We start from the raw sequence: 27254 nt of genomic DNA, 5'->3' as shown, positions 1-27254 counted from the left end.
ACCAGTATTCTAATACTATTTTTTATAACATACAATTTATATTTGTTGTAAAGTATGATTTATTTGAATGAATTTATCCTTTCATAGTACATTGTATTTCTTGTCCTGTTATTTTATCCTCATATTCATCTGTTTTCTTAATTTTTTATATTTGGTGACAGATCTATTGAGCTATAATTTACATATGATACAGCTCATCAATTTAAAGTGTATAATTCAAAGATTTTTAGTGTATTCAAAAAATTGTGCTGCCATTACCATGATCAATTTTAGAATATTTTTATCACCACAGTAGAAATCCCATACCCTTTAGCCATCACTGCCCAATCTCCCAACCTTCAACTCCATCCCTTGGCAACTACTAATATACTTTCTCTTCTATAGATTTGCCTATTCTGGACATTCCATGCAAATGGAATTATGTCATCATATAATATGTAATTTGTCTGTCTTTGCATCATGTTTTAAAGGTTTATCCATGTTTTACCATGTATCAGTACTTTATTCATTTTAATTGTTGAAATGTATTTCATTGCATGGTTAGAACAAATTTATTTATCCATTCATTAGTTGATGGACATTGAGTTGTTTTCAGTTTTGGACTGTTATCAATAATACCACTATAGATATTCATGTACAAATTTGTGTGTTGACATATATTTTCATTTCTCCCTCAAAATAGGAGAAAAAGTTAAGAAACAAGAATCATGTATCTGATAAGGAGTTTGTATCTTAAATGTATAAATAAATTTTACAATAATTATAATAATATATTATTATTCCAATACTAAAAAGACAGGGCAGTTTAAAAAAGGGCAAAGGTAAGAATACACATTTCTCAAAGAAAATACACACATGGCAATAGCACATGAAAAAATGCTCAACATTATTAGTTATGAGGGCAATGGAAATCAAAACCACAATGAGACACCACTTCACACCTACTAGGATGGCTGTAATAAAAAAGACAGAGGATAGCAAGTATTGGCTAGGATGTGGAGAAATTGGAACCTTCATATGTTGCTGGAGGGTATGTATAATGTAAAGCCACTTTGGAAAACAGTCTGGTAGTTTTTCTTTGAACATTTCAGGCCACTTTCAGTTTGCAGGTTTGGAAAATAATTTCTCTATTATTTAGTGATTCAAAGTTTTAAACTCAGGCTTAATTAAACAAAGTCAAATCTATTGATTATATCTTATTGGCTCCCAAAAATATGCCTTAGAAAAGTTTAACTCCAAGTAAATGTTTTCCTATCTCACATGTCAAATCAATCCAATCGGTTTATGTTGTTTTTAAACTCTAAACTTTATTATTATTTGCCCTATAAATCAGTGTTACTTTAGACTTCTGTGCTTATTTATCAATATAATTGCTCATCATTCCTTCTTGTATGTCCACACTTCTGAAGTAATTTTCTTTTATTCTTGGTGCACCTTTAGAATTTCCTTTAGTGAATACATATTGATTTTAAACCCTCTCAAGTTTTTGTTTTCCGGAAATGTTTCTATATAGCTTTTGAACTATGAATGGTAATTTAGTTGGGTATTTAATTCTAGGTTGACAATTATCTTCTCAAACAACTTAGAACATGTAATTCCACTGACATTTGGCTTTCATTTTTGCTGTTAAAAGTTGCTATGTGTCTAAAATTTAATTATTTACTAGAAAATCTCATTTATCTGAAAACCTGCCTTTCAGAATCTCTTGTAGGTTTTGGCACTTTGTCATTCTACTACAGAATATCTGGATTAATATATATTTTTTCTTTTTTTATGGTTAGTAGTTTGTTGTGATCGTCATATTTGAAACCTCAATTCTGAAAAAAATTTACCATTATATTTTGACTATTTTCTTTCTCCAATTCACTTTCTTTTCACCTTCTAGAACTCTAAGTTGATATGTCAGAAATCTCCACTCCTTTTTTATGTCATTTTTCCTTTGTTTTTCTTCATATTTTCTACCATTTGACGTCAAATCTTCAGGTTTAATAGCCACTTCACTAATTCTCACTTCAGTTCTTCCTTATGTGCTGTTTAACCCATTGAGTTTTACATTTTAGTGACTGAGTATACCATATTCAGTATTACATATAAACATATATATATTCATACATGTACAGACACATATATTCAGTCATTGACTATATATGATTATATACATGTATATATGTATGTGTATTTATAGAAGAGCTACTTATTCACTTCTTATATCTGTCATGTATTATATTTAATACCTTCAATACTTTTTCTAGTGTGTTGTTTTCCTTTACCTATTTCTTATTTTAAATATGCCACATAATAATTTTGTGTTGTAAAATGTATTTTTAAATTTTTTCTGTGCTTACCTTAGCTCATAATGGCTTACTTCATGCTGTTATATATATACATATACATATATATATATATAGTTAATTTATAACATTTAGCTAAATTGAATCATGATCTCTGGATTTATTCTGGGATTATAAAGTTGATTTAACATCAGAACGTGATCAATGCCATTTACTATATTTTTCAATATTTCAGAATCAAATTTAATAAACTCATTAAAAAATACCTAACAAAAACTTATAATGCATATCATTAATAGTGAGAAATTATAGAAACTTTTTTTTTTTTTTTTTTCAGTACGTGGGCCTCTCACTGTTGTGGCCTCTCCCGTTGCGGAGCACAGGCTCTGGACGCGCAGGCTCAGCAGCCATGGCTCACGGGCCCAGCCGCTCCATGGCATGTGGGATCTTCCCGGACCGGGGCACCAAGCTGGGTCCCCTGCATCGGCAGGCGGACTCTCAACCACTGCGCCACCAGGGAAGCCCTATAGAAACTTTTTAAAAAATATAAGGTCATGTAAATCATCATCATTTATATTCAGTTTTCAATTTTTTTGAAGGGCCAGCTAGTCAACACAGTAAGATGAAGATAAATATTAACATACCAAAATTTAGAATAGAAAAAGTACCAAAACTGACTTGTTTGCATATGATATAATTACATAAATTGACAGCTAAAATTATTAAAAAATTGAATGCTTTAACAAGTTGGTTAGTTATAAGATTATTACATAAAAATTATATTTATTTCTATACCCAAACACAAACAAAAATGATGTGGATGATCCTTACAAATAGAATATTCAGCTAAAGTAAGCAAGTCATAAAATATTACATACAGTAGATCCTTTGGGGATATTTAATACAAGAGTTAATATAATTTAAAAAATTAACACAAATTTCAGAAGTCTATTTATTTCACCTGATTTTGTTGAGGAAAAGATGTACTGGGGGGGATTGCCAAAGATTCTGAACTATTCTGTTTATTATCAGGGGAAGGGGGCTTTTTTAAACAATAGACAATTATTTTACATTTTTAATATGTATATGTAGTATGTTCCACCACTTAAAAGGAGCAATGCAGAGCTAAGAATGGCCAAGACACTTCTAAAGAAGATTTGGCCTAACAGATATCAAATCATTTTAACTTTATTGAAATAAACACAATATGTTTTTGAAGAACTATGTCATAGAACAAAGTCAAGAAACAGACTACCATTTACATAGAAACTTGGTATGACAGAGGTTGTTTCTGAGATTATTTTGAGAAGAGAGCACTCTCTAAATGACACAAGGACAATGTATTATCTATTTAAGAAATAAAATGAGAAGTTGTAACTATGAAAGAAAAAATTGTCAAGTTGACTACATTAAAATGGAATACTTTGTACATCAATAGGCACTATAAAATGAGTGAAACTATAAGCCACAAATTGAGAGAAGATATTTTCACACAAAACACTGGTGAAAGAATAGTATTCATAATATAAAAATAGCCTCTACAAAGTTCATAGCATGTAACAAGGAAGTTATGAATCAATGAGAGCTGATGAGAGAAAAAACTGATACAACCACTTCAGATAACAATTTTCTGTTTTACTCTAAAACTAAAAATCCGAACACTGTAACTGGAAATTCCAATTCCTAAATAAACTTTTAAGAATTAGCACCAGGCATCAGGTACAAGGCATTCTTGGATGTGAGGGAGACCTGGCTGTGACATCTGACACCCCATTGATCGCTAGGTTTGATTTGGCTGATCTGGCTGGCTAGGTGGTTGTCCTCTTCCTCCCTCACTGCTCCATGTGTGTCCCTCCTGAAGCTGTGTGCTCAGTCTAAGGCAACGACCTTCCCTGATAGGGGAAGACCGTTCTTCCGTCAAGGGTATAGGAGTAGCTGCACTCCTGCTAGAACCTCCAAACAAGCTCTCAAGCTATTCTAAATATTCTTAATAGTGTTGTCTTCAGTGGCAAAAACGAAAACAATAAAAACCAAAACTTTTTGTTTTTGGAAACATTACAAATGCATATTGACAAGAAAATGAAATGATAGTTTGTAGCATATTCATACATTGAAATTAAAGCCACAAATATATCTTGGATGCATAATATTGTTTAAAAAAACACAGGTGTCATCAAATTCTGTTTTAGTTTCTTATAGTTGTTGTAATAAATTATCACAAAACTAGTGGCTTGAAACAACACAAATTAATTATATAACAATCCTGGAGATCATAAGTCCAAAGTGTGTCTCACTGGGGTAAAATCATTCAATAGGCCTGGATTTCTTATAGAACCTCTACAAAGGAAGACATTGCCTTGCCTTTCTAGCTTCTAGGCTGCTATATCCCTTGACTCATAGTCCCCTTCCGTTTTTCAAGCCAGCTTTTGCATCACTCCGACCACTGGTCCCATCATCACATCTTCTCTGACTCTCGTCTCCTACCTCACTCTTTCATTATGAAGACCCTTGTGATTGCACTGGATTCACTGGCTAATCCAGGATAACCTCCCCATCTCAAAATCCTTAAATTAGTCATATCTGCAAACTCTCTTTTGCCATGTAAGGTAATGTATTCACAGGTTCCAGGGATTAGAATATGGACATTTTCTGCCTATCGGAATGAGTATTATAATATTTTTATAAAGCTCAGAAACAAGCAAAAAAGTACAATATATTGTTTTGGATGAAATAACTTCTGTGGTAATGTATCTATTTTTAAAAACAAGGAAATGATGAAGATAAAATCCAAAATAGTGTTTTCCTTGGTGGGTGTGGGAAAAGCCTGGGGAATTAGATAGCACAGAAGCACCTAGCTAGATGCAAGAGATTGGCAATGTTAAATTTTTTAAGTTTGGCAGTGTATGTTCATGGGCTTTAAATTATACTTAATAACTTAGTATATTGTCACATATCTTACTTTGCTTGTAACACCCATTACATTACATGTATTACCTATTACAGTGAGATAGTTTAACAAAAATCAATACATAAAACATAGAATTTGAGAAATATGTACATTTTTTCAAATAGTGTACATATTTGTTCCTAGCACTACAAGTGTAATGCATTATGGATTTGAGCATGTATAAACACAAGGGAAGTAAATTATAAGAAAGCAATATGAGACTGCATTGAATCACTCTACTGCTATATGACTCATTATAGCTTAATATTTTTAAATTCATAATTTATTTGTATAACTCATCTCAAATATTAAATGTCAAAAACCCCTAACAGTTTACTAATGAATATAGTTTTATCACTTGTGGGTAGATGTGTATTCACAGTATATTAATCAGCTTGGGCTGCCATAACCAAATACCATAAACTAGGGTGGCTTAAACAACAAAAATGTTTTTCTCATAGTTCCAGAGGCTGAGGTCAGAGTGCCAGCATAGTTGGATTTCTGGTGAGAACTATCTTTCTGGCTTCTAGAAGCCCACCTTCTCTGTGTGTGCTCACAGGTTGAAGAGAGAGAGCAAGCTCTGGTGTTTCTTCTTATAAAGGCACTAATCCAATCATGAGAGTCCCACCCTCATCTAAATCTAATTACCTTCCCAAAGTCCAATATACAAAAAGTCCTCACCTATAGGGTTAGGGCTTCAACACTGGATTTTGGAGGAACATAATTCAGTCCACAGCACACAGTTTCATTTTTAAAGCATCCTCTCCAAATAAGATGTCTTAGTCTGTTTGGGCTGCTATGACAAAAATACTATAGATGGGGTGACTTACAAGCAACAGAAGTTTATTTCTCAGTTATGGGGGCTGGAAGTCCAAGATCAGGGTGTTAGCATGGTTGAGTTCTGATGAGGACCAGAATGATGACTGCTTACTGTATCCTCACATGGCAAAGAGGAGAGGGAGAAATCAAATTATTTTGTGACTTACAGCACACTGATCCCATTCACGAGGCTCCAACCCCATGACCTCATCTAATCCTTATCACCTCCCAAAGACCCTACTCCCATCATCTAAGGGTGGGAGTAGGTTTTCAACATATGAATTTGGATGGGGGGGCACACAAACATTCATTCTGTAGCATAAAATATTCTCTCCAAAGTCCTCTAGAGTCCTGAATGAAGTGACACATTTTATTCTTAGAGGTCACCCTCAGAATTAAAATACATACCCAATGATTATCAATTATTACTGAATGAAAACTGAAGCCAAATTAGTTTACCATTTGTATTTTATTTGTCCTAGCAATATGGTGCATATTAAAGAGATAAGCCTATTTATAGTACAAACAAATATACTGATGATTTTTTTCAGCTAATCTAACTTTGGAGGAAGGTGAAGGAAGAAAACAGAGCAAAATAGAACAGATAACATCTTATTCTGGAGAGCAATAAAGAATATACAAATGATATCCTGATCAATAATAATCAGTAGTTATTTTATAAAATAACGTTCTTTCTTAACTAACAAGTCTCTTACTTGGATTTTAAATTTTAAGAAGTATATTCCCAATTTGAATTCATATCAATCGTGTTTAAAGAAATATGCATATATTGACATCAAGCTATAAATATTTCAAATTTTAATTCTTGAAATTATTAACCAAAAACATGTCTGAATGTGAACTATCCTGCTGCAGCATTAAATTATTTAACAAGCAATAGCAAGATCAAATTGCTATTTGACCCACATAGACAGAGACAAATCTAGATTTACTCACAGTGCATCAATTTAACAATCTCATTCCATGACCCATACCCCATTTTATGCACATCTGCACCCAGACAGACTCATCTCCATACTAGTTCCCAAATCTGATTTGTTTTAACCATGCCACAAGGAAGGAGATTAAAAGCCTCTACTGAAAGAGCTGAGAATTTTCATAAAATAACAATGCCTAGCAATCCTCCCTCCACAATAAATTCAAGTAACTATCAGTGTCTGAGTTTATTGCTTCTGTGTGACATTTACTTATCAATCTCTTAAATCCTTTCGGTTTAGACTATTCAAACAATCCACACAGAAACAAAACATAAAAAGACTGATCACCATGAAAATAAGCATCCTAGAAAAATGTGCGTGTATGTCAAATTATTACGAATTTGAAGCACTCTGATCAAATGCAGAAAGAATTCCACTAAGTGTTAAAACAGTTGGAAAAGTTCTACCCACCCCCAAGTCCTACTTTTAAGTTCCTTTGATACAAGGTGGCTTAAAGTCAAGAGAGAACTTAAAACAAGCTTCACATTAATATTTGAAAAAGGGCACCCACTGTGTTTGATGTGGCGCCCTTCATGCAAATCATGTATTCCAAGAGAAATCCCAGTAGGAAAGATGTTGCTTTCTTCTTTGCTTGCTCCCTTTTTTACTGCTGGATAATAATGAACTTCTCACACTCCCTTCGCAACCCCCCTGAGCTATACAGAAATTAAGTTATTACTTGCTAGCTGAAGACTCTTTTGGCAGATTATCGAGACATCTTTTTTATTATTATTATTGATTTTTGGTTAAGAGAAAAAGAAAAATTCCAAACTTCATTAGGGGGAAAAAAAGATAACCTATTTTTCTAATAATGAGAAACATAAGGTCTGAGCAAATGTGACCAAAATAAGATATATTCATTTAAATTATTTCAATATATGATTAGTATTTATAAGAAGTATTCCTTTATCTACCAGCAGCATGCAGGGACATTGATTTAGCTGGAGACAGAATTATTAACAGAGACAGTGCATAGGAAACATGCCACTAGCTGACTGTGGTCTCCTCATAAAGCACTCCTGCCTTGGGGGGAAAAGTGTAGAAACTAAAACCCAATGTTAGAATTGCTACTATATTGACAGCACTCATTTTGTTGTACACTTGGAAGCTTTATATTTTTGGTGGCTATGTACTTATCTTCGGGAATATTTTGAGAACTGAAATAAAGAGAGCCCTAACCTTTTCCTTCTTTAATAATGATATGTACAGATTTAATGCTTTCCCCAACCATCACACTGCTGGCAAATTCACCTTGGGAAATCTTGGGTAATTTTTTTTGACCTCTTTAAAATGGAGATCATTTTTGTTGTAGCCTAACCTAAAAGTTTCAAGTTTGTGTTATTAAATATAACAAAGGAAATATCAATGTACTTCACTTAATAGTTTATCAAACATTTTTACACACTAAGTTTTCATTTGTGCCTCACCACACTTGATGAGAAAATTACTCTTACTGTCCCTATTCTGCTAATAAGAAAATTGATTCTTAGAGAAATTATGTAAATTACCTCTATGCTTATAAATAGGTGATCTAGTACCTTTGTCCTCTGACTCCAGATTGCTTGAATTTCTTCCAATAATCTAATTTCTTCAGTTAAATAGATATCAAAGAATTAAGATCAATTCCTTAACCTGCAAGAAATTTGGCCTGAAGTCTCCATAGGACAGACAGTAAATGGGATTCTCTGTATATACTATTTACATCAGCTCCAGCCTGTGAATGGGAACATTTATGGAAATACAAACTCTATGCCACAGTCCAGACTAAAACTACACTAGTTTTGGAGGATGAAATGGTGAGTTTTAGTTAACTTCACGTTGTCACCTGAAAACTTTTATCATGAGGTTCCTTACAAAAATCTCTCCAAGTCCCTTCATCATTTTCCTCTCTCTGAACCTCCATGCTTCTGCTCTAGTGAATATAAAATATTGGATAGGAATGTGAAGTTGATCACTTCAGATTTTAGATGATTTTTTTTCTCTCCCATACTGTTTGCTTAAGATTTCTATCTCTTAATAATGTGTTTTCTCATTTCTATGTTACTTATATTTAAGTATATACAATGTTGGTAACATGTAGGTTTTACAGCTGGTTTATTTGCAAAACTGTCTGATGCAGTAGGTGTATGGTCAGGCCACTCAAGATGGCTGTTCTCTTGCTCTCTGTACATCCCCTGCCTGACCAGGCCTGCTTCACCTACACCCTACTCACATGACTGACCTTCCTACCTACTTGTCCCAGGCTCCAGCTAATGATAACTTATCAAACGGGTGGTGAGCGGCATGCCCTTCTGCTGGTTTCCTTGGTAACTACTGAGCCAACCTGGTGTCAATTCCCCCTATAATTAGCAATCTCCCCTTCCCCTTGGGAGCAAAGACTGCCACCAAGTTCTGCTAGCAGTCATCTGTACATGGTGGGATGTCACTCCAGGACCTTGCTTCAGAAGTGTAAGCTCCCCCATTGATTAAACCACTGATGCCTCTGTTGCTGACTCTGGGCTCTTTCTTTGGTCTTGAAGCTGGGCAAGCACAGGCTTTGTAGGACTTTCCTGGACTTACTTGTTATTTTTTTTAATAAACATTAGATTCTTAATAAATATATTATTCTGATGACAAAAATTACAAGTTATTTATTTCTTTTGCAGTGTACCCACACAATTTCTTGTGGGTTCTTGATTTTGATAACTTTGTATTACTTTCCTCATATATCTTGTTACAGCTTCTAATATGCTATATTAGAAATTATTTTGCCTCTTAAGCCATTGTCTGTGTAGAATAAGACCATACCATAAAAATTTTAAAATTAGGGTAACTGATCCCAATTTAAAATTAAGAGCCACAGAGATTAAAAGGCCTACTTTAATATTCTGCTCACATTCTGCAAAGTTATCCCAGTAAAACTACAAAGACACTTCAATAGTACTGAATTTGAATTTTGGAAAAACCTTGGACAAAGGATTTAGTTTCCTCCTTGAATAAAATTAACATATCTACTGACAAAGAAAAATAAACCCAAGGAAGTAAATAGATGTTAATATTGATGAAAAGGATATGCTTGTCAAAACATGGACTCTAATGATTATTTTACACAATTACCATCACTTTGATAGCCTTTAAATAATGAGTTCTCACCATCTCTTCAAATAAGACCATGAATTTCAATGTAATGGATCAGACAATTAACGCATCTAAACTAAAACCTGCATGTGGTAGGTGCCAGTGGGCTGTTTGAGGGAAAGGCTAAACAAATTATACCTAGGTACTGCTCTACACAACATGTGCTACTTATACGTGTATGCCTAGCAGCTTCTAATTACTGTTTTAATGATCTTATCTTTCATAGCTCCACACAGTAACAATTTAAAGAGTGAGCAAATAGATATACTTCATATTCATGTGTCTGTACAATTTTTACCAGTCTTTAAGATTCCTTTTTTATGCTTTTATACATTATATTTGTTAAATTATTAAGTATCTACCACTGACTTGGTTTAGAACACGAGGGCATTGCTACTACCAAGTCAATGTTTTCGTTTTTTTTTCTTTTTTTAGCCCCCTGAATGACAGATATGGCATAAAGAATATGCTGTCTAGTTTGGCTTTGTTAGTTTTGTTGTTGTTAAGAAAACATAATGAGGTCTGCTTAAGCATGGAATCACCAATTCAAAGATGCTGTTTTTTCATTAGCTCTTTCTATGTGCCTCCAAGTTAATGCCTATTATTTCAGCATATAAGATTATAAATTGAAGGTTTTAGCATGTGATGGCCAGTAGTCAAATTAATAAGTAGCTACAGCTCCAGTCTTTAAAATTATACTTCGTAGAGAGAGGTGGTATTAAGCAATATTTGGGAACATGGTACATCATTGTTTTTTAACAAAGTTAAATCTATCTTTGAACTTTCTGAATATTCTCTGTATATCTTTCAACAATGATATTTTGTACTTAATTAAAGCCTGATTCTAGACATTAAAAAGCTTTCTAATCCTCATAAGGGGCCCATGAAGTCAGGAGTATTATCCTTGTTTTTCATACACAGATGTTTGACAAATTTTAGAAGCTGATTCAAAGTTATAAATAATGAGTCAGTTATGGATAAACTTCATCATTTTATCCACCAAAATATTCTATCTCTTTTAACAATTAATGTGAAGTGCAATGCTTACTATTTCTCTATATATAAAATTTGTGTAATTATGTTAGCTAAAAATAAAAGTTGATAATCAGGATAGAACTATAGGTTAGTGCATCTATCTTTCTCCAACATAAACCAGAAATAAAGTTTTTTTTCTTTTTTCTTAACAAGTTGTTTGCTATATTTATGAGTAAAAAATGGCAGTAGTCCCCATTTTTGCAATTATATTGGTCAGGCAGGAATTATTGTCTCATTCACTGTATGTCTTCAGGTGGTTTCAATGAAAAAGTCAAAGTCATTTGACTTTTGTATAAATTCCTTAGAAAGTGCCTACTGTTTTCAAATATAGTGGGTAAAAGTATTTTTGATATTAATCAGTTTGGAGAAGCTGAAGTGATCTATCTGTGTACTTATCTTTAAATTTAAAAAGGACTTATAACCCCAGTTGTGATTTTAGGAAGCCTGTCTTTCCAAGTTTATGGTTCCTAGTCAAAAGAAACACCTGTATAAAAATCAAATAGTATTAACTTTTTGAATATATTCTTGTTTCCATTACAGAGTCTCTTCTAAGCTGGATAGAAGTAATTATGAAAAAATTTGAGGCATCATCCTTTGTTAACTCAGCCAAATAACTCCTGTTTTTAAACATTGTGAGATGGAGTGGAGTGAAATGAAGTATGCTGACCTTCCAAAGTAACTTTGGATGTAATTGAAGTCTTAACTAAAGACAGAAGAAACTGTATATATGGACGACACTGTAAGTGACAAAGTTGATTCCTATATGATTAAGTGTTAACATTTCTGAAACCACTATACATGTGTCCAGGAACAGAACAATTAAGTGGCCCAGGAGCTGAACAATTAAGTGGAACCAGGTTTCTCACTCTTGGAGTGGAAAGTCACACATAAGCAAGGTGGGGAGGCTAGAGTGATCCACGTTGTGATGGATTGATGTTGGAGACGTTAGTCTGAACTTATATTTACCATAACAGAGATTGATGGTTATATACAGAAATATATATAGGTATACCATATACGCAGGTTAGTATGCATGCATATGTACTTCCTTGCTGACAGGGCCAAGAAGCCTAGAAGAAATCTTTCTTCTATTCTAATATATGCATTCAATGCCATAAATTTCCCTCTAACCACTGCTTTTGCTATATCCCACAAATTTTGATGTTATGTTTTCAATTTCATTTAGTTCAAATATCATTTAATTTTTCTTGAGATTTCTTTGACCAATGTGCTATTTAGAAGTATGTTTTTTTAATCTCCATGTTCTTTGAGATTTTGCAGTTATCTTTCTGTTTTTGATTTACCTTAATTCCACTGCGGTCAGAGAGCAGATGAAATATAATTTCTATTCTTTTAAATGTGTTAAGGTGAGTTTTAGGTCGCAGAATGTGGTCTGTTTTAGTGAGTATTCCATGTGAGCTTGAGAGTAACATGTTTTTTGAGGTTGTTGGATAATAGTCGCTAGGTGTAACTTAATATCCAGTTTATTAATGGTGGTGTAGAGTTCAACTATGTCCTTACTGATTTTCTGCCTGCTGGATATGTCCATTTCTGATAGAGGAGTTTTGAAGTCTCCAACTATGAGAGTGTGTTCATCTGTTTCTCCTTGCAATTCTATCCGTTTTTGCCTTGCATGGTTTTATGCTCTGTTGTTAGGCATATACACTTTAAGAATTGTATATCTTCTTGGAGAATTAACTCCTTTATCGTTATGTAATGTGCTTCTTTATCTCTGATAACTTTCCTGCTTTGAAGTCTGCTCTGTCTGAAATTGATATAGCTAATCTTGCTTTCTTTTGATTAGTGTTAGAATGGTACCTTTCTCTGTACCTTCAATTTTTATCTGTGTGTTTTTATATTTAAAATTGGTTTCTTGTAGACAGCATACAATATGTTGATGCACTCTACAATCTCCATTTTAATTGGTGCATTTAGACTGTAAATGTTCAAAATTATTACTGATATAATTGTATTAAAATCTAACATACTCATTAATGTTTGTTGGCCTTGTTCTTTATTTCTATATTTGTCGTTCACTAGTTTTCTGCCTCTGGTGATCTTACTTGAGCATTTTATATGATTTCATTTTCTCTCCTTCATTAACGTATCAGTTATAATTTTCTTTTAGTCGTCACCCTAGAGTTTGCAATATACATTTACAGTTAATTCCAGTCCACTTTCCAATAATACCATACTATTTCACAGGTAGTATGAGTACCTTATAATGACAAAATAATGCTAATTTCTTCCTCCTGTGCCTTATAGCATTGCTATCACTCATTTAACTTGTATATAACCATGCACAGGTGTGTATATGTATATAATTGAATACATGGTTGCTATTATTGTTTTGAACAAGCTGTTACCTTTTAGATCAATTAAGAATAAGAAATATTCTGGTGAGGTGTGGGGAGAGGGGAAGCATTCTGCACTCCTATGATTAAGTCTCTGTTTTTTAGTGAGCCTGTGCTTCTGGACTGTGAACTTTACAAGTATTTCTCAGTTTTTTTCTCCCCCTTTAAGTAGCACAGGTTGGCTAGAGTAGGCTGGATTTGGCTACTTTTCCTTCCCCAGGTCAATTAGGCTCTGGTTAACTAGTTTCTCCTGGGGGCAGACCTTATTAAGAAGAACAGAGTGCTCTGGTTTATTTCAAAATTGTTCCTTTTCCCTTCCCAAGGACAGAAGCCAGAGAGGGTTTTTCTCCAATATTTACTGGGAAAATCTGGTGGAGCTTCTGGGGGTAAATCTCACAATATTTTAGGGGGCCTGTATGACTGGATCACCCAGGATTTTTTTTTTTTTTTTTTTTTCGGTACGCAGGCCTCACTGCTGTGGCCTCTCCCGTTGCGGAGCACAGGCCCTGGACGCGCAGGCTCCGCGGCCATGGCTCACGGGCCCAGCCGCTTCGCGGCATGCTGGATCCTCCCGGACCGGGGCACAAACCCGCATCCCCTGCATTGGCAGGCGGACTCTCAACCACTGCGCCACCGGGGAAGCCCATCCCCCAGGATTTTTAAGCTCTCAGAGTTGTCCACACTGGGCCTCCAATAATTCTCCAGTTATATTTCCTACCTCGATGCTGGTTCCTGCTGTGGTTTCTGCTAGCAAGTCTCTGCTCGGGTAAGTCATGACTCCCTGTATTTGCCTGACTCTCCAATCTTGGGGGCAGCAATTTGCCCGGTGTCTTCCCTTCTCTTAGGGATCCAAGAAGGGTTGGTTTTTCAGTTGATTTAGCTTTCTTGTTAGGACCGAGGGGTGATTTCCAAGCTCCTTACATGCAAAACAGAAAACTGAAAGTTCCTTCTTTAATTTTTTTAATGATTTTGTGGGCTTCAAGAAATCGTTATATCATGTAGTCTTTTTTTGTTTCCTTCTAAACATTTTACAGTTTCATTTGTCATAATTAGGCCTAAAAATCCTAGAATTGAAATAATTTGTAAAATTTAGAATTTATTTTTGTATGTAGCATTAGTTAAAGACCTACTTTTATTTTTATGTGTATCCAAGTATACTAGAAAAAAATTATTAGATGATCCATTCTTGACCAATTGCTTTACAGTATCATCTCCATAACATATCAACATCCCATATAGAGGTTCATTCATGTTCTGTTTCTTTGTCTATTGATCAAAAGTCTTTCAACCCCATGCTGAAATTGTTACATTTCCATAATCAATATTAATATTTCATACAAAAGCCTCCAAACTTGCATACTTTCTCAGGATTGCTTGAGTGTATTTTTGGCTCTTTCTCTTTATATTTTCCTATAATCACATGAAAAAATTCATTGAAAAATGTTGAATTATTAGTAAATATTCAATGAACTTGAATATTAATTTTAGATGAATTGATTCTTTTTTACATTATCACTCCTTTTTATCTAAGAGCATGATATAAAATTTCCATTGATTTAAAAATTTTGTGACTTGACTTTCAATATTTTCTAGTATTCCCTGTAATAATCTTCCATATATTGTGTTAGATTTTTTATGATGTAACCTGTATTGTTGCTACTGTTGAAGACATTATCTTTCATTTTTAAATACTTTTTCTGTTTTTGCTTGTATACTCAAGTATATGTAATTGCTAGTATATTGACTTCACAGCTACAAGTTAATTAATTGTGCACTCATTTTTTTCCCAGTGATTTGTCTTAGATGTATATTTCAACAATCTTACCACCTTAAATAATGGTCATTTGTTTCTTCTCAGTCCTTACACACTGCATTATTATCTTTTTCTTTCTTATTTCCTGTAATGTTAACTAGAAACACTGATAGTGGGCATTCTTGTCTTGTTTCTGATTTTCATCAGAATGCTTTAAATGGTGCACAATTACAACTGGTACATGATGTGGATGTTGTAGGTAAGATTCATCATATTGAGAAAGTTCCTTTCTTGCTAAAAGATTAAATCATGCACTGCTCTTGAATATTATAAAATATATTTTCAGTAACTATTGAAATGATTATACATATATGTGCATATACATTTATACATGCATATTTTATAATTTGAATTTATATAATTATATTGTTGAGATTTTTGAAGAGTCTCAAATTTTACCCTATTTGCCTGTTACTGACTCAGAGATGATGGCAGAACACAGGATACCCTTGAGTCAGAGACAAAGGGCTTTCTCAAGGCAGAGCAGGCAGTATGAGCATCAACATGTCTGTGCTGGTTCCCCCTTGCTCCCAAGCCCCACCCGGTGATGTGAGGGGCCCACAATCCTAAGAACACAGTGGGTTTGTGTCACAGTTTAGGAATATAGGGCAAGGGCTCAGCAATTTTTGATTAAGGAGAAGACATGGTAGCAAGCCAAAACAAGCCAATCCTTCTACCCCATAGAATGAGCAGTTACAAAGTAGTCATGCTTCAGTTCCCTTGACCTCCTTATTTGCTTATGTGACCAGCTACAGAAATTCTTCTTAACATTTGCAAATTGAATTGTATATAATGATATAATATTGGATGTATTTTGCTAAAGTATTGTTGAGGACTTTTGCAAAAGTGTTAATCTATAAGATGGGCTTCTAATGTCCCTTATTAATACTCTTCTTTATGGTGTAGATAATAATTTAAATGAGCTTATTAGCCTCATATAATGAATTGGGTTGGATTTTTCCTTTTCCTGTTTCCTAGAAGAATTTACAAAAAACTGGAATGTATTCTTTTTCAAAACTTTGGTAGGAGTAATTAATTAGTTCTTTGGGAAAGATATATAAGTGCTAATTAAGCATCTACATGAGTTGTCTTTTTTTCAGTAAATTTATTATATTCTAATATAGATCATTATAAATGATGTTTATTCAGAAATTTTCATCCTGTTCTTTGTTTTACAATGTTATTATGAAGCATAGTATATATGTACAGGCATAGAAAGAGAATGAATTTAGAATGTAAGAAGTATTTTACAAGTTTATAATACTTGGTTGGACCGGCCACTCTGACCAAAGTTTACATAAAGTTTACATATTTTATCTGTCTTGTTTAGAGAATTATTTAGAAATTATTTCATGAGAGCTTTCATTCAACTTCTTTAGTAACAAAGCTTTACAGTTGGGTTTTATGAAGTTTGCATTTACTAGAAAATGGAAGAATAACATTCTTTTAATTTTGACATCTTGATATTCTACAAAGACCAGGAATGCTACCTGTGTAATGTTATCTTTGAGAGAATAAGCTATATGCAAAATTGTCCCTGAGTTTTCAGAGCTTCATTGGAGTATGCTCTAGTTTGTAACACATTGATCATATTGTGGATTTATACACTGGCTTAACTGGGCATAGTTAAAATTTTTTAAATCTGAGGATCATTTTATTCTTCTGGGGTTTGACAGAATGATTTAAGAACACTCCAGTGGAACACATAATGACCTATTATACTCATGTCCATTTTATGTAGATATTAAAAATAGTAACTGCAACAGGACCTTGAAGTTAATTACAGAAATCAGAAAAACAATGAGATTACTAAGATAGCTCTAGATAGTTACTGAAGTATTTTCCAAATTATTAAGTCTCTTAGAGTTCTAACCAATATAAGATGTATGGTAGACACTCCTGACAGTGGTCATCATGATGTTTGCTTCATAAGGTAAAAACTTTAGAAAGCTAGGGTTTGTTTTTTCATCTGTTTACAGAGACATGAAAAAAAATACTTGGGGAGAGGAGACCATTATGGGAATCCTGAGGATTACCCCAAGTTTGAGAGTTGTCCCAATGATAAATAGATTGACTGGTTTATACACCTGGACATCACAGAACACACAGCAATTACACTCTGCATTCTCACAGCTTTCATGGGACTTTCTATGGTGCAGTGGTGAAAGTCAACCCTCTAGTTGTGCATTCAGGTGTGTTGTTAAGGCTGTGTGCCAATCTCTCTTTGTGATACCTTTCCCAGAAGACCACTTGGTTGTAAATCTTGGTGTCTGTTTTGCCTGCAATGCAGAGGAAGAAATGACATTTTGGGAAGTATCTCATCAGCTCAGGAGGGAAGGAGGGAAACAGAAGGAGGTGCAACAAGGTCAGGAATAGTAATCTGACTACAAAGTCAACATTTAGTTGGAAAAATGGCCCATGGCAGCTTCTCCAGTGAGGGGGAGTCCTGATTCTGGTCAGATCTGCTCTTGCCCTAGACCACCCTTCTCCTCCAAGTCACCACACAGCACCAAAATCTTACATACCAAGGCCTGCAATTCTGCTTTTCCAGAGTGCTTTTAAAAAGTGTGCTTTAAGTTACCAACTCTATTGACTTTTTGTAAGTTATCTTTTCTTTTGAATGACTTCTAACCTAATTTTGTCTGTGTCCAAGAAGGTGGTTTATAATATATTTTCCTTTAAATTGCTGTGACTTGTTTGATTATCTAATACGTGGTCAGGTTTTGAAATGTTCCATGTATACTAGTAGAGAATGTGTATTCTATAATTCTTGGGTATAATGATTATATGTACCCCCCAGAACAAATTATGAACTGTATGGTCCTAATCTACTACATTTTTTTCTGATTTTTATTAGTTTGATCTTGGATTACTGAAGAAATAAATGACAGATAACATGACTTTCTCTTTGAGGATATCTCACATTTTCCTCATATATTTGAAACTATACCTATATGTATTTATAATTTTATATATCATATACAAAATAAATTGAGGTGCATTTCCTCTATTTTCTTTTTTTTGTATATTATGTATAAGACAGGGAATATATTTCTGAAAATGTTGGAGTATAGATTTTGCTACTTCTGTCTATTTAGTAGTATTTTCATTTGAGCTGTTTTTCTTCTTAGTCCAATTTTTTTTTAAATTTAACTTTCCCAAAATTAATAAACTTCTTCTAGATTATTAAATTAATTGGCATATTTTTTGCATTTTTTTCATTTTAAAATAATTCTTGTCAGAGATACCTCTTGACAATAATTCATTCATACTATATTTATTGAATCCCTAACATATGAAAATAGCCTGTTCATGCCTTTATGAAACTTATATTCTATTGGTAATGATGGATGATGATAAAAATAGAGATTTAAACATATAACTTGTAATATGATAAGTGGTTTTGAAAGCAATGTATGCAAGATAGTGGGAGAAAAGGAAATGCAAGAGAGAAGCATTTAGTGGTTTTGTTATTCAACAGAGGGTATTCGGAAAAGGCTCCTTAATAAGATATACTTGTCAAAAGCCTTCAGGAGGTGATGGAGGGAACCATCCAATTATCTGGACGATAACCCTACCTGGCTGGGAAGCACTAAGGGCAAAGGACTGAGGATGGGGAATTTTTGGTGAGTTAGTGGAGCAGTAGGAGGGCAGTGCAGCTGAGTAATGAAGTTAATAAAAGGAGAGCAGTTGGAAGATGAGGTCAAAAGACAGTCAGGGGCTTAAGGGCTGCTTAAACTATTGTAAGGCCCTCACTCAAAATAGTTCTGGAATGCATGCTACATTTTGTTTTCTCTAGCTGTGCTGGTTTCCCAGCACAAATGATAACAAATTACTGTAATCTGGGTATCTTAAAATAACAAAGTCATTCTTTAATAGTTCAGGAGGCCAGAGTCTGAAATCAACATGTCAGCAGGTTGGTTCCTTCTGGAGGCTCTGAGGAAGAAACCATCCCAAGCTTCTCTTTTAGCTTTTGATGATTTTTGGACATTCTTAGTGTTTGTTCCTTGCCTCTTTCAGGTTTGGGTATCTCTAGGCACTCCTTGCTGTGTGGGAACAGAACTCCAATTTCTGCTTCCATCTTCAGATGAACTTCTTCCCTGTATGAGTCTCTGTGTGTCCTCTCCTCTTCTTACAAGGACACCAGTCACTGGATTCAGGGTCCATCCTAATTCAGTATGATCTCATTGCAAATAATTACCTCAGTAAGGACCCTATTTCCAAATAAGGTCACATTCTACATGAATTTAGAGGAGAGGGGAATATTCAACCCATGACACTAGCCAAAAATGAATCAAGTACAGTTTCCTTCCCAGAGTCCACTCCAGTCTGCAGGAAACATCTACCATTGCTTGCTGTCAGCAGTATTTCAACCAGCACCCCCTGTATTTCTCTCTGCCTGGTCTGCCTTCAGGGAACTCCAGCCTTGTTATTCTCTGGAGGAGCTTCTAGCTGAAGGTCAAACACCAATCCAACCCCCACAAACTACAGCAGATACAGGTCTGATTCTTGTCATATTCTGCTCTTTAGTTTAATGGCACTGGGGCTCAAAGATTCCTGTATCTCAGCCAGTATTCACCAAGGGAGGAGGCACTGGTCTTCCCTCTTGTAAAGCATCTCAAGTCTGTGCATGGTAAGAAGAAGCGAGGGGGAGGGAATGTACAACATTCAGGCAGCTTTCTGCAAAGTAATCCTCTCTCCTGACTTTCTTTACCAGTCGGCCTATCATATGCCTTTAGGTGAGCTGAGGGACCCGAGGTATAGTTTTCCAGTTCTCTCTTAGTAAATTTTCAGAGGACCTGGCAACTCTTAAAACGTTCTGATCACTTTATACCCTTTGTTTTAAGCTCATGGCCCTCAGCCAAAACTGAGACAACTGAAAAAGTTTTATTTAACGTTCTGATATAGAACCTAGAAAAAGGAACAAAGATGAGTTCTTGTCCATTGTTGTTGTACATTCACCCAATTCAGGGATCTTCAAATTTATGAGAGTAATGTATCTCCAATCCTAGTATAAAAGAACAGCAACATAAATACAGAGTGGCACATTCAAATTCCAGGATTCATAAACATCAAAACCTTTTATTGTCCTCAGTTTAATTAATGGGGCCTGAAACGAACACAGACCACATTGTAAGCAGTAAGAATGTTATAATATAAATTAGAACAAATTATATTGTATAAAGCTGTGCATGTTATTCCAGCTGTTGGAGAATAGCAGTAAGACCATTTTAACCCATTTTAAAGATGGTGAATCAAAGAATTGCATGCTTCCCCAAAGACCAACCTAAGTAAAAATGGATGATCGACTAATAATTGTAAATAACTTTAAACTTTTGTCCTAATCATAGGATTTATACAAATTAACTATCAAACGTTCTAAAAAATATAAAAACACAAAGCAATTCTATCAGAAAAGTATTAACATTTAAGATTTTGATATATATTGTCCCACATTCATATATATTTTTTTATTAAGGGGAATGTTTCATAAAGTTACACTTTACATTGGTTTGTTTATACCATACATGCTGTTTGCGATCTATTTTCTTAACCTATATGCTTAGTCCCAACATTTTCCTGTGTCATTATATGCTCTTCTGAAGCATTACTTTTTTTTTACTTTTTATTATTGAAAATTCAAAAATACACAAAAATAAAATAATATAAATAGCAACATCATTTGTACATGCATGTTTCATCTATTGTCTTCCCAGTATTTTTTGTTTGTTCCTATAGTATTATAAAGCAAATTTTAAATATAATATAATTTTATCTATAAACACTTCAGTGTGCATTTCTAATAGTAAGGACTTTTTGAAAATATAACTTCAATAATATAATTGCACCTTACAAAGTTAACAGTAATCTCCTAATATTAATTAATACGAAGTGTTTGCTATTTCTCCACTTGTCTCAAACATTTATTTTTATGACTGGCTTGTTAAAATAAGGATCTAAATGACTGGCACATTGAATTCGTTGGTATGTTTTATAAGTCAGTATAAACCTTTTGTGACTTTATGTTCCTTTATTTTTTCATCCTGTTTTTTTGTAGAAAAGTAAATAGATCTTTGGACCGCAGAATTTTCCACGTTCTGGATATGACCAATTTCATTCTTATGTTGTCATTTGGCATGCTTCTCTCCCTACTGCATTTCCTGTAAACTGCTATTTAGATCCTCAGTTTTGATTAGATACAGGTTTCATTTTTTACTGACAAGAATAATTTTTATGCAGTGCTATGGTCTTCCTATTGTGTCACATGAGATGAAAGACAGTGTCTGTCTTAACCACAGTTATATCACTTCCAATGACTGCCTAAAATTTAAATAATTGTAATATACTTTCCTTTTTTAAAAAAAATAATCCCTTATTCCGGATATTTGGAATCCAAAATGTGCTTCATGGAATTTGATAAAGTTATAGTATAAACAACATCTTCTAATAATGATAATTTTCTTACTAAAGACATACATTATAAACAGAAAACTCAACTGAGGAATTTTGTAAGCTTGTCTTCCTTTAATAATTTCTCTACTCCTGGTCACATTCGATTTAAGATACAGAAAAATCTAGGATCTGGCTCCAATCCCCTGAATTAAGGTCTGCATGGGAGGTGTAATTTAACCTGGGAGTAACTCAAATATTGACATTTATTATTGCTCAATTAAACTTTCAAACAAGTGTGTGGTCATATATACTAAGGAGAAGTTGTGATTTAGAATGCGGTTAAATAATCATTAAATACTTAACAAAATCTACAATTATAAATGCCTGCCTATAAATGATATTGAGGAGTTTCTGTACTTAGTAATTATACTAGATTCTTCAGTATTTGCTGTTGAGAACTCTCTTCTATATATGGTACAGATCCAGGGCAGAGTTGGTTGGTACCTCTATGCTACCCAGTCCTCAGTGGCTAAAAAAGCCTCATAATAACTACTAACATTTCACCTTAAGACTATGTCCTGGGCTTTCCTGGTGGCGCAGTGGTTGAGAGTCTGCCTGCCAATGCAGGGGACATGGGTTTGTGCCCCAATCTGGGACGATCATACATGCTGCGGAGCCGCTGGGCCCGTGAGCCATGGCCGCTGAGCCTGCGCGTCCGGAGCATGTGCTCCGCAATGGGAGAGGCCACAACAGAGAGAGGCCCATGTAACACACACACACACACAAAAGATTATCTCCTAACCCTGACTTGGAAATAAATGACAGGTCCTTGTTCTGAAAGCATATTCAAACTGTTGCTTTCCAATTCCATGGGATGTTATTAATTTTTCTAATAAGCAATAAAATAGTTCAACAACAAGTGCCATGTATGTAAGACCAAAGAGTACAATGTACGTGGCTCAGCGTTTTGGTCATATTCTTTTTTGTGTAAGCTGTGGACCTCCAAATCAAACTGTAGCTGAGTGGCAGTTTCCTATGTCCCCAAGACTAACACTCTCTCAATCTCTCATACTTTTCTACTTCTCTTATCTCTCTCATTCCTTCTTTTCTCTGAAAATCAGCTTCAGTCTTTCAGATTAAGTCAATCTGTAACTATGACCTTTATCAGTTTGCTGATTACTTTATCATAAGACAGTGATGGACTCTGATTCAAATGTAAAATTTTACCAGGCAAGAAGGAAGGAAGACAAATTGACTTAGGCATAAATCTGGCAAATATGTGTTGGTTTAATTTTTGACAGAGGTGTCAAGGAAATGCAATAGAAAAGAACAACATTTTCCAATAAATTGTGCTGAAATAATTAGGCACCATATACAAAAAAAAAAAAAAAAAAACTCAAACTACACCTCAGATAATTATACATAAATTAACTCAAAATGAACCATAGACTTAAAGATAACATGTAAAATTATAAAACTAGTAGAAGAAAGCATGGGAGAAAATCTTTGTAACCATGGGTTAGATAAAGGCTTATTAGATGCAATACTAAAAGCCCAATATGTAAAATGACAAATTGGATTTCATTAAAATTAAAAACTTCTGCTGTTTGAAAGATATAAAAATGAAAAAATAAGCTGCAGACTGGGAGAAAATATTTGCAAGTTATATATCTCAGAGAGGACTTGTATGCAGATTATATAGAGAACTCTCAAAACTCAATAATTGTAAAACAACCAATTAAAAAACTGAGCAAAAGATTTGAACAGACATTTCACCAAAAAAGATATATATATTGATGGCAAATATGTGGCTGAAAGGAAGCTCAACTTCATTAGTTATTAGAGAAAGGCAAAACACAATGAGATACCACTGTTTACCTATTAAATTGGCTTAAAGCAAACAGACTGACAATTTTGAGCATCATTAAAGATGTCCAAAGTGAAGTCTCTGATATACTCTTCATTATGTAATCTAAAAGAATAATCAACTTTTCTCCTTCTTAATTTCCACATCTGTAAAATCTGGCTGTTAATGCCTACCTAGTCTATGTATCCTATTGGGCTGTTGTGAGAAACAAATGCAAAACATGTAGGAAACATTTTGTAAAATATTAAGTACTTTACTAATGTAAGAGATATTGCTGTAGTATAACTTCAGTGAGGTTGATAGGAAAGATTCAAAACATAAATGCTGAAAGCATAATGATAATCCATTGGTATATGAGGGATATTTATATCATTTATTACACAAAACTCTTGAAAGATATTAAAGAACCATCATTATCAAGTAAACATGGCAATGATCTTAATGCTAGCAACTGCTTTTTGATCATAAAATTATTGGCCCAGAATTATCAAAAACTGTTACTAGCCAATTTAATGGTATAAATATTATATGTGTATAAACCATCTCTATGCGATATTCAAGGCAAATTGAGATATTAATCAATTATTTCAATGCTTGCCTTCAAAATAGCCTCATATTTAATAAAAATATTCATTATACAAATATATTTTCCTCTTCTTTGCTTCTGTATCTGATCAGTTACTATAAAGCAGACTGATAATACATTGAGCTGTACTGTTCTGCAAAGAAAAGATGAAAAGAAATAAAATGATGACTCCCAATCTAAAGAAAAAACTAAAATGTCAACAGTCCCTTGGTGACAGTTTTGAATGAATCTTTAAAAGAAGCTTATTTTTGGAAAGCCTTCTGGTCACCCCCAATTACTATGGTTGCCTTACTTGTGACAGCTGGTGTATAATCTTTGATTATGCTGTCATTAAAATGTCTTGTATACCTTTTTTAATGCCATCAACACACCATTTGCTTTTCAAATCACACCCTAAAGTGGGTGGATCATGGGCACTGAGGTATCTATGAAGTTTCTAAGCCTTTTTCACACTTTTAGGAGCTGGTAAATTCAGACACAATGTGGGAATCTGATGCTGCTCCAGCTCTGATATACTAAATTTATCCTAGAATTTTTTTTAACACCAACTCACATTTTTAATATTCTTTTCCACTCTCTATCTCAACAGGAAGAAAAAAGTATTAATTTCATTAGAGTTTATCAATGTACCTTGTTGAAAATGGTAATAATGAGGTCAGGACAGAGGTGCAGCCACCAAGCACATCAATTACAGCTTCACAGGGAAAAACCACAATAGTTTCATAGCCTTAGACCACATCTTTAACCCAGTCAGCAGGCATGAAAATTTGCATCAGTGAAGTAGAGGAGCATGCATATTCATCTCTGGTATGTGCAGGAAACTTAATGAGGAATCAGAGGGTCTTTTTTTTTTTTTTTTTTTTTTTTTTACCCTTTTCCCAATCATATGGTTTAAAAAAATGAATTCAGGTATATTCATTGAGTCCCAGTTTCTTTGAGAGTAAAAGGAGGATAATAACTGCTCTTTTTACTTCTTGGAGTTGTTTGGATACACATATTAACACCATATAATAATCTGGAAAGCTCTAATATAATACATCCCTGGTGGTAGTGGTACCTCTACAAGTAAGCTAATCAGAACAGGTGTCCAGTTCCTAGTGGCTCAGCAACCTGGGTGCCACAAAAAGAGGACTGGCCAGGTCAGCTGAGGCAGTTCTGTGTCTGCTCGTGTCTTCAATTGCTCAGCCAGGCAGGAATCCACTTCAAATTTTCATTAGAAAGTAAAAGTTTTTTTAAAAAAATCAGTTTTCAAAAACATTTTGAAAAAAGGATATTTACTATGATTCCATTTTTTCGTTGGAGAGATTTTTAAATAGTTCAAAAGATAAAATAAAAAATTTAAGCATCTTAGTAAATTGTTTTCAATAAGAGATGTCTAGATACTTAAAAGACTGAAATGTTGATAGAAGTGGGGATACAGAAGTTGCTGTAAGGTTTCAAGAAGCATGAAAGAAATATATTTAAAAGCTATAGTATCTTGCATTTTAATGTTTTTAATTATTTATGTTTTGCTTTTTGCTGTATAAACAGTGGTTTTCTAGTGCTGATTAAAATATCTGATTGGCAACATCTTGGAATAATGCAAACCAAATAAACCTAAAAGTAATTGGATATATTAAGTTAGGAGATTAAAAAGTTTTAAATCATGAGTTTCATGTGAGAAATGTAATATGAGTTCTTTAATTGGAAAAAGGCTAGTAATCTCAATTTTAAACCTTAAGACAATTATCCATGAAGTGTGTTACAATTACATTACTTGAAATGAACCATCTATTTACTATATTATTTACTGCATTTCTTAGTTTAAGCTCAGATTTCACTGAAGATTTCTAGGCTCTTTTTTGAGTATAGGAAACTTTCCAATCATCAAATGCTTATTGCTTTTAAGGTACATCCTTGTCAATATCTCTGCTATTTCACACTATATTTCCTCCACGGCTCATCATAAAGCACTCATCCAGTTCCAGTGATTTACTCCTGGTGAATTTCTAAAATTGCATCATGAATTCCTTCATAGAGACTTCGCTCTCTGTTAAACCCACACTGATTTTCCATGAAAAGTGCATTTGGAATTGGAATTTTCCCATCATTATATATAGTAAAGTCTCATGTAAAATATTGAAGTTCTGAACTAGTTCCCTTCTTGCATATTAGATATTTAGAGGGCTTGTGATTATGAATGCAGCCTTTGCTTAAGTATATATTGGTTCTGAAATAGGTTCTCCTTTTTAACCATATTCCAAATAATAAAACCTATGTGAATTTTTCATAATAAAGGGAGACGGTTTTTTGGTGATATGCTAAAAATCATTCCAGAAAAGAATGAATTCTGAAAATCCTGCCACCTGTTACCAATTAAATTCAAAATTTGTAAATGACTGTTAAGTAGACAATGTAATAAGTATAAAAAATGAGAATTATGATTGCTTTTAGGGAGTTTATTCTCTCTTTAGTAGAATAATTTAAGTATCTGCATAACTACTAATCAATATCAGATAAATGACTGAATAGAGACATCGGGAGACCCACTATGGATTTGGGATGATAGCACTCCTTGAAACTTTCTTAATTTCTAAAAAGAGTTTCCTCAATGCTGTGGGATCTAAATGTTAAGAAATAAGTGTTATAGAACAGGGACCTAATTTTAGCCACATTTATTGGTGTTTTGAACAGGGCTATATTGTATAGGTCTCTATTATTGATTGAGGCCAAGATAATTGTAACTTAAGGAATGGATATAGTATAAGCATTAGAGGGTTTTTTAAAAAGCATAAATCTTAATGTGTAAAATCATAAATAAGTTATTGACTGACCAAAACAGTGTTTGGAAAACCAGCCAAATCCCAGGGTCGCTGGAAGGACCATTCACCATCCGTTTGAGGATCTGGAGGTCTGAATGTGATGACAAGTATATAGTCATGCAAGCAAAGGAGTAATGGCCCTTTCTCCTTGAGTTTGTGAAGCCTTGACCATTTTATAGTTATAAGGACTTGCAGATTACCTGTTTGGGGGCATGTGATGAGTCAGCACATAT

Source organism: Mesoplodon mirus, assembly GCF_964341445.2.
Source record: "Mesoplodon mirus genome assembly, chromosome: 10".
Taxonomy (NCBI): Eukaryota; Metazoa; Chordata; class Mammalia; order Artiodactyla; family Ziphiidae; genus Mesoplodon; species Mesoplodon mirus.
This window is presented reverse-complemented; position numbering follows the sequence as displayed.